The sequence below is a fragment of the Oncorhynchus gorbuscha genome, unplaced genomic scaffold, assembly GCF_021184085.1.
Source record: "Oncorhynchus gorbuscha isolate QuinsamMale2020 ecotype Even-year unplaced genomic scaffold, OgorEven_v1.0 Un_scaffold_2546, whole genome shotgun sequence".
NCBI classification, from domain to species: Eukaryota; Metazoa; Chordata; class Actinopteri; order Salmoniformes; family Salmonidae; genus Oncorhynchus; species Oncorhynchus gorbuscha.
In genome coordinates, this window is record NW_025747032.1 from 65,001 (window position 1) to 74,209 (window position 9,209).

A 9,209-nucleotide genomic window follows, 5' to 3' on the forward strand; every position below is an offset into this window, starting at 1 on the left:
CTTTCTCTCTCTCTCTCTCTCTCTCTCTCTCTCTCTCTCTCTCTCTCTCTCTCTCTCTCTCTCTCTTTCTCTCTCTCTCTCGCTCTTTCTCCATCTCTCTGTCTTCCCATTTTACTCTCGCCATCTCTCTCTCTCTCGCTCTTTCTCCATCTCTCTCTCTCCATCTCTCAATCTCTCCATCTCTTCTTGCAGCATTACAATACCTACATCCTGAAACCTCATTTGAAGTTAAATCAAAGAGGAATCCAAAAAGGATTAAAGTATGACAGTATGATTGGCTGAGAACAGCAGAACAGGGTCAGAGTATAGACGTGAGGGTTTAACAGCAGAACAGAGTCAGATTATTGACGTGATGGTTTAAAGACCCCTCTCACTTCCCTTTGAGAGGATGTTCAATTGAGTTGGAGGGTTAAAGGAGTTAACCCCCTAGAAAAACAGTCAAACCAGTGTGTGTGTGTGTGCGTCAAACCACTTAAAAGCCCTGCTAAGTCAGCCCAGACCCCCTAGAGAGAGTGGAGCCCAGAGATGGTAGACAGCCATGTTGGAAAGGCTCATTAAAAGGAGGACATAAAAGCCCATAGGATTAAAGTACACAGAGACAGAGTTGGTTGGTTGGCTTCATACCGTAGTTGGCTAATTCATGGTTGACTAATACATATCAGAGTGGGAGTCGATTGCCTGATGAGCAACCACAGAGGGAGAGTTAATTGGATAATTAATATCAGGACGAGAGATGATTGGCTAATGAGCAGAAAAAGCAGGAGCTAATTGCCCACCTAACCAACACAGAGGGCAAGAATATATTCCACAAGAAACCTGGCATTTACAGGAACACTTCACCTCAGACGGGTAGGCTATGGGACATTACTGTAGGTCCAGTACAGTCATGAGGGAATGGATGCCTTAGTCATAGACGTGGTACATGATACACTCTACATGCTGTATGGACACATAGTTTAAAAATATAGTACCCAGACATCCTGCACATTAAAACACACGCACGCACGCACGCACGCACGCACGCACGCACGCACGCACGCACACACGTTACTAATCAGACACACGTTACTAATCAGACACACGTTACTGGTCAGACACACGTTACTGGTCAGACACACGTTACTGGTCAGACACACGTTACTGGTCAGACACACGTTACTGGTCAGACACACGTTACTGGTCAGACACACGTTACTAGTCAGACACACGTTACTAGTCAGACACACGTTACTAGTCAGACACACGTTACTAGTCAGACACACGTTACTAGTCAGACACACGTTACTAGTCAGACACACGTTACTAGTCAGACACACGTTACTAGTCAGACACACGTTACTAGTCAGACACACGTTACTAGTCAGACACACGTTACTAGTCAGACACACGTTACTAGTCAGACGTTACTAGTCAGACACACGTTACTAGTCAGACACACGTTACTAGTCAGACACACGTTACTAGTCAGACACACGTTACTAGTCAGACACACGTTACTAGTCAGACACACGTTACTAGTCAGACACACGTTACTAGTCAGACACACGTTACTAGTCAGACACACGTTACTAGTCAGACACACGTTACTAGTCAGACACACGTTACTAGTCAGACACACGTTACTAGTCAGACACACGTTACTAGTCAGACACACGTTACTAGTCAGACACACGTTACTAGTCAGACACACGTTACTAGTCAGACACACGTTACTAGTCAGACACACGTTACTAGTCAGACACACGTTACTAGTCAGACACACGTTACTAGTCAGACACGTTACTAGTCAGACACACGTTACTAGTCAGACACACGTTACTAGTCAGACACACGTTACTAGTCAGACACACGTTACTAGTCAGACACACTAGTTACTAGTCAGACACACGTTACTAGTCAGACACACGTTACTAGTCAGACACACGTTACTAGTCAGACACACGTTACTAGTCAGACACACGTTACTAGTCAGACACACGTTACTAATCAGACACACGTTACTAGTCAGACACACGTTACTAGTCAGACACACGTTACTAGTCAGACACACGTTACTAGTCAGACACTAAAGTGACATGCCCAAAATAGGAAGTGACCTGCCATAATAACACAGCCATCTTCCCATAAATCCACACAACTCCTTTTCTCTGAGGACCACATACCCTCATAAAACAGGATATGTATATGGTGTAACGTAGGGACCTACTAATTATATAGGTGTACACTGAGTGGACTAAACATTAGGAACACCTGCTCGTTCTATGACATAGACTGACCAGGTGAATCCAGGTGAATGCTATGATCCCTTACTGACATCCCTTGTTAAATCCACTTCAATCAGTGTAGATGAAGGGGAGGAGACATGTTAAAGAAGGATTTTTAAGCCTTTAGACAATTGAGGCATGGATTGTGTAAGTGTGTTATTCAGAGGGTGACTGGACAATATAAAATATTGAAGTGCCTTTGAACAGGGTATGGTAGTAGGTGCCAGGGACACTGGTTTGTGTCAAGAACTGCAAGAACTGGGTTTTTCACGTTCAACAGTTTCCCGTGTTCATCAAGAATGGTTCACCACCCAAAACACATCCAGGAAACTTGACAACTGCATTGAAGTCAACATGGACCAGCATCCCTGTGGAACGCTTCGACACCTTGTAAAGTCCATGCCCTGACAAATTGAGGATGTTCTGAGAGCAAAAAACTGATGGGGAGGTGCAACTCAATATTAGGAAGATGTTCTGAATGTTTTGTACACTCAGTGTATATAGATACCGCATGGAATTAAATAAATAATGTCAACATAAGTCAGTTATGTTACAGCAAATGATACAGTCAGTGCCGTTACCCTAAACGATACAGTCAGTACCGTTACCCTAAACGATACAGTAGGTACAGTTACCCTAAACGATACAGTCAGTACCGTTACCCTAAACGATACAGTCAGTACCGTTACCCTAAACGATACAGTCAGTACCATTACCCTAAACGATACAGTCAGTACCGTTACCCTAAACGATACAGTCAGTACCGTTACCCTAAACGATACAGTCATTAACATGACCCTAAATGATACAGTCATTAACATGACCCTAAACGATACAGTCATTAACATTACCCTAAACGATACAGTCATTAACATGACCCTAAACGATACAGTCATTAACATGACCCTACACGATACAGTCATTAACATGACCCTAAACGATACAGTCATTAACATGACCCTAAACGATAGTCATTAACATGACCCTAAATGATAGTCGGTAACATTACCCTAAATGATAGTCATTAACATTACCCTAAATGATAGTCATTAACATTACCCTAAACGATAGTCATTAACATTACCCTAAATGATAGTCATTAACATTACCCTAAATGATACAGTCAGTAACATTACCCTAAATGATACAGTCAGTAACATTACCCTAAATGATACAGTCAGTAACATTACCCTAAATGATACAGTCAGTAACATTACCCTAAATGATACAGTCAGTAACATTACCCTAAATGATACAGTCATTAACATGACCCTAAATGATAGTCATTAACATTACCCTAAATGATAGTCAATAACATTACCCTAAACGATAGTCAATAACATTACCCTAAATGATAGTCATTAACATTACCCTAAATGATAGTCATTAACATTACCCTAAATGATAGTCATCAACATTACCCTAAATGATACAGTCAGTAACATTACCCTAAATGATACAGTCAGTAACATTACCCTAAATGATACAGTCAGTAACATTACCCTAAATGATACAGTCAGTAACATTACCCTAAATGATACAGTCAGTAACATTACCCTAAACGATACAGTCAGTAACATTACCCCAAATGACAGAGTCATTAACATTACCCTAAATGATAGTCATTAACATTACCCTAAATGATAGTCATTAACATGACCCTAAATGATAGTCGGTAACATTACCCTAAATGATGGTCATTAGCATTACCCTAAATGATAGTCATTAACATTACCCTAAATGATAGTCATTAACATTGCCCTAAATGATAGTCATTAACATTACCCTAAATGATAGTCATTAACATTACCCTAAATGATACAGTCATTAACATGACCCTAATTGATACAGTCATTAACATGACCCTAAATGATACAGTCAGTAACATTACCCTAAATGATACAGTCAGTAACATTACCCTAAATGATACAGTCAGTAACATTACCCTAATACAGTCAATAGCACTAGCCTAAATACAAGGAAATGTTGGTCAGCACATTTACCACATACGGCAGGTAGCCTAGTGGTTAGAGCATTGGACTAGTAACTGAAAGGTTGCAAGATCCAATCCCTGAGCTGAACAGGCAGTTAACCCACTGTTCCTAAGCCGTCATTGAAAATAAGAATTTGTTCTTAACTGACTTGCCTAGTTAAATAAAGGTAAAATAAAGGATATAAGAATACACCCACACAGACATAAATAGGTATACAGTCGTATGTTATACTAAAACAACAACCTATAGAAGAAATAAAGACAGATCTCTATTGTAATATCTGTATGTAGTTGAGCCCAGGTGTAGGAGGCACAACTACCTTACATTTCACATTCTAGTTATTTAGCAGACGCTCTTATCCAGAGTGACTTTCAGGAGCAATTAGGGTTAAGTGCCTCGCTCAAGAGCACCTTGACTGTTAATTCACCTAGTCAGCTCAGGTATTCGAACCAGCGAATGCTCTTTTAAAAAAATGTACCCCCTTTTTCTCCCCAATTTCGTGGTATCCAATTGTTAGTAGTTACAGTCTTGTCTCATCGCTACAACTCCCGCACGGGCTCGGGAGAGACGAAGGTCGAGGGCCACGCTTCCTCCGAAACACAACCCAACAAAGCTGCACTGCTTCTTAACACAGCGCGCATCCAACCTGGAAGCCAGCCACACCAATGTGCCAGAGGAAACACGCCTGGCCCGCCACAGGAGTCGCTAGTGCGCGATGAGACAAGAATATTCCTACCGGCCAAACCCTCCCTAACCCGGACGACGCTAGGCCAATTGTGTGTCGCCTCATGGACCTCCCGGTCGCGGCCGGCTGCGACAGAGCCTGGGCTCGAACCCAGAGTCTCTGGTGGCACAGCTAACACTGCGATGCAGTATCTTAGACTGCACCACCCGGGAGGCCCCACTGGCCCAACGCTCTTAACCGCTAGGTTACCTGCCACCATAGACCTTCTTATCATCTACCTTCTCATCATAAACGATGCCTGGGCGTATCTCGGGGGCCTGGTAGCCCGGCGTGCCCTCCACACCCAGTGCCCCCTCGTGGAAGGACTGGCGCGAGATGCCGTAGTCTGACAGCTTGATATTCACCGGGTCACACACCTAGGATGAGACCAAGAAGGATTATACAAACATACAACACTATTGTTACTACTGGGTGGGCCAAAACACTTCTGGTTTTCATCTTCTCCTTCTCATCAGGGACTGATTCAGACCTGGGACACCAGGTGAATGTATTTAACTACCAGGTAAAAACACAACAAACTGAAGTGTTGAAGGCTTTCCAGGACTGGAATTGAACGGCCCAGACATAGTGGCTAGGGGTCGATTTGGAATTCTGCCCTTCATACTAATCACCTACCTCCAGGGACCACACCAGGATGTTGTCTGACTTGAGGTCACAGAAGATGATGTTCTTCCTGTGCAGGTAGGCCAGCCCTGCTGCAATCTGATAGGCTGCCTTGAAGGTGAGCATGTGACCTAGAGGCATGTACCTGGAGCCTGAATGGGGAGGGGGGGTGGAGTTAAAAGGGCAAGTTTTAAATGTTTTCATAACTTGTGTAGAGAAGATTCTCAGCATTAGGGACCTAACTAGCTGTGGATCTCTCTCTCGCCGTCTCTCTCCCTGTCTGCCTGTCTGGCGTGTCAGTCTGTCTCTCTCTCCCTGTCTACCGTGTCAGTCTGTCTCTCTCTCTCTCTCTCCCTGTCTGCCTGTCTGGTGTGTCAGTCTGTCTCTCCCTCTTGCTACCTGTTCATACCTTTATGTCTGTCCTCCAGCACAATGTTGAGGCTGCCCAGGGGAGCCAGCTGCAGGGCGAAGCAGAGCGGGTGAATACTGATTCCCACCAGCAGCACGATGCACGGGTGCTGTAGGGAGTGGAGCATGCTGGTCTCCTGGCGGAACTCTGAGAAGCTCCGGCACGCGTCCATGGACTGAAAATGCTTCATCATGGTGTCTGGTGGAGGGACGGGAGGGTTGTGAGGAGAGGGGGGTGGGGTCAGGAGAGGAGGAGGGGAGGGGGTGGGGGCAGGAGAGGAGAGGAGAGGAGGGGGGTGGGGTCAGGAGAGGAGAGGGAGGGGGTGAGGTCAGGAGATGAGGAGGAGAGGGGGGTGGGGTCAGGAGAGGAGGAGGGTGAGGAGAGGAGGTAGTGTCAGGAGAGGAGGGGGTGAGGAGAGGGGGTGGGGTCAGGAGAAAAGGAGGGGAGGGGGTGAGGAGAGGGGGTGGGGTCAGGAGAGCAGGGGGGAGGGGGTGAGTTCAGGAGAGGAGGAGTAGAGGGGGGTGGGGTCAGGAGAGGAGGAGGGGAGGGGGTGAGGTCAGGAGATGAGGAGGAGAGGGGGTGGGGTCAGGAGAGGAGGAGGGGAGGGGGTGAGGAGAGGAGGTAGTGTCAGGAGAGGAGGGGGTGAGGAGAGGGGGTGGGGTCAGGAGAGGAGCGGGGTGAGGAGAGGGGGTGTGGTCAGGAGAGGAGGGGGTGAGGAGGGGCAGTCAGGAGAGGAGGAGGGGGGTGGGGTGAGGAGGGGGCAGTCAGGAGAGGAGGAGGGAATGGGGTCAGGGGAGGAGAAGTGGAGTGAGGAGAGGGGGGGGGGTGGGGTCAGGAGAGGAGAGGGAGTGGGGTGAGGAGAGGGGGTGGGGTCAGGAGAGGAGAGGGAGTGTGGTAAGGAGAGGGGTGGGGTCAGGAGAGAGAGGGGAGTGTGGTAAGGAGAGGGGGTGGGGTCAGGAGAGGAGAGGAGAGTGTGGTAAGGAGAGGGGTGGGGTCAGGAGAGGAGAGGAGAGTGTGGTAAGGAGAAGGGGTGTGTGGGTCAGGAAGGGAGAAGAGGAAAGATAAGTCACACATCAAATCACATTTTATTTGTCATATGCACCAAAATCTTACCAGCCTTTAACCAAAAATACAGTTTTAAGAAAAATAAGACTTAAGAAAATATTTACTAAATAAACTAAAGAAGAAAATGAAAGAGCAACAATAAAATAACAATAAGCAGGCTATATACAGGGGTACTGGTATTGAGTCAATGTGTGGGGGGTACAAGTTAGTCCAGGTCATTGAGGTAATATGTACATGTAGGTAGGGGTAAAGTGACTATGTATAGATAATAAACGGTGAGTAACAGCAGCATTAAAAAAAGGGAGGGGGGGGGGTCAATGCAAATAGTCTGGGTTGCCATTTGATAAGCTGTTCAGCAGTCTTATGGCTTGGGGGTAGAAGATGTTAAGGAGCCTTTTGGTCCAAGACTTGGCGCTCCGGTACCACCTGCCGTGTGGTAGCAGAGAGAACAGTCTATGACTTGGGTGTGGTAGCAGAGAGAACAGTCTATGACTTGGGTGTGGTAGCAGAGAGAACAGTCTATGACTTGGGTGTGGTAGCAGAGAGAACAGTCTATGACTTGGGTGTGGTAGCAGAGAGAACAGTCTATGACTTGGGTGTGGTAGCAGAGAGAACAGTCTATGACTTGGGTGTTGTAGCAGAGAGAACAGTCTATGACTTGGGTGTTGTAGCAGAGAGAACAGTCTATGACTTGGGTGTGGTAGCAGAGAGAACAGTCTATGACTTGGGTGTGGTAGCAGAGAGAACAGTCTATGACTTGGGTGTGGTAGCAGAGAGAACAGTCTATGACTTGGGTGTGGTAGCAGAGAGAACAGTCTATGACTTGGGTGTGGTAGCAGAGAGAACAGTCTATGACTTGGGTGTGGTAGCAGAGAGAACAGTCTATGACTTGGGTGTGGTAGCAGAGAGAACAGTCTATGACTTGGGTGTGGTAGCAGAGAGAACAGTCTATGACGGGTGGCTGGAGTCAAAACATGCATCAAAACATGAAGATCCACTTTGAAACGTAAATGCTGCTGAAAATCATAATTGACAGATCGATTTGTAAAAGCATTCATATAGTCCCTCTGTGTGGCTCTAGATATGGGCAGAGCTTACAAAACCCCATGAAAACCATGGTTCCAGTTACCGGGGGCAGATATACACCCCAAGCCTTGTTAATGGGGCTGGCCAGAGGGAGGGGCTGTTGTGGCCTCTAACAGGGAACATCTGGGATTGGTACGTCCCTTTTTGGACAAAAATCTATGAAATATAACCATTGATTCTTGAGGAATGTAACTTATAACATGAGTGGTTATATTTCTCCAGACCCATTCCTCAGCTGTTTACCAAATAATAGATAGATGTGTGTGTGTGTGTGTGTGTATATATGTATGTTGACGTGTGTGTGTTGACATGTGTGTGTGTGTTGACACGTGTGTGTTAATGGTTTTGGTTACAGGTGCCTGCTGTGCCGGGGTCCCTCTCTCTTTCCATAAAGGCTAATGAGAAGTATTAGGTTTCTGGTTTCGACAGCGCTGTACTCAACCTCCACACCAGGGGTTGGAAACTAGATTCAGCAACAGGACGATTTTTGTCAGAGCGAATGGTTGGGAGGACGGAAAATAATCATAAGAATTTGAACACAGCAAACGGACCACAACTAAGCCCAAATATATATATATATTTTTACATGTCTCTTTTTAATTCGTGGGAATACTTGTGAACAGATTGCCTAAATATATATATGTTTTGTTTGTTTGTTGAATTCCTGGTGATTTTACAGATTTAAATCAGTTTGCTGGCCGGTTTTGGCGGTTTTGGCCTGTTGACCCCTGCTCAACACCGGCCTACATACAGCATAGCAGACCCCTGGTTCACGCCCAGTTCGGGGCAGACAGGAAAGGAAGATATACTGTTACATATACAGTGTGATGTCTGTATGGCTTTTGACCACTTGCTGCAAAGCAAATTGCTCTTTGGAGGCAAATAAACTCTTTTTACCACTACAGTGCAGAATGTCCGACCTGGTCTAGAATCACTAGACTGGAACAATAGAGTTTGACCCCTTGATCCAATCAGATCAGCAGGGTTATTTCAGATCACCTTGGGGATTGACCTCAGAAAGTGGGGATGAAGAGATAGAGAGA

General features: G+C 45.8%; 1 pseudogene; it reads right to left on the reverse strand.

Moving 5' to 3' along the window:
- Positions 1-6,210, reverse strand: part of LOC124026063 — a 33,734-nt pseudogene extending 27,524 nt beyond the window's left edge.
- Positions 6,211-9,209: the final 2,999 nt, after the last annotated feature.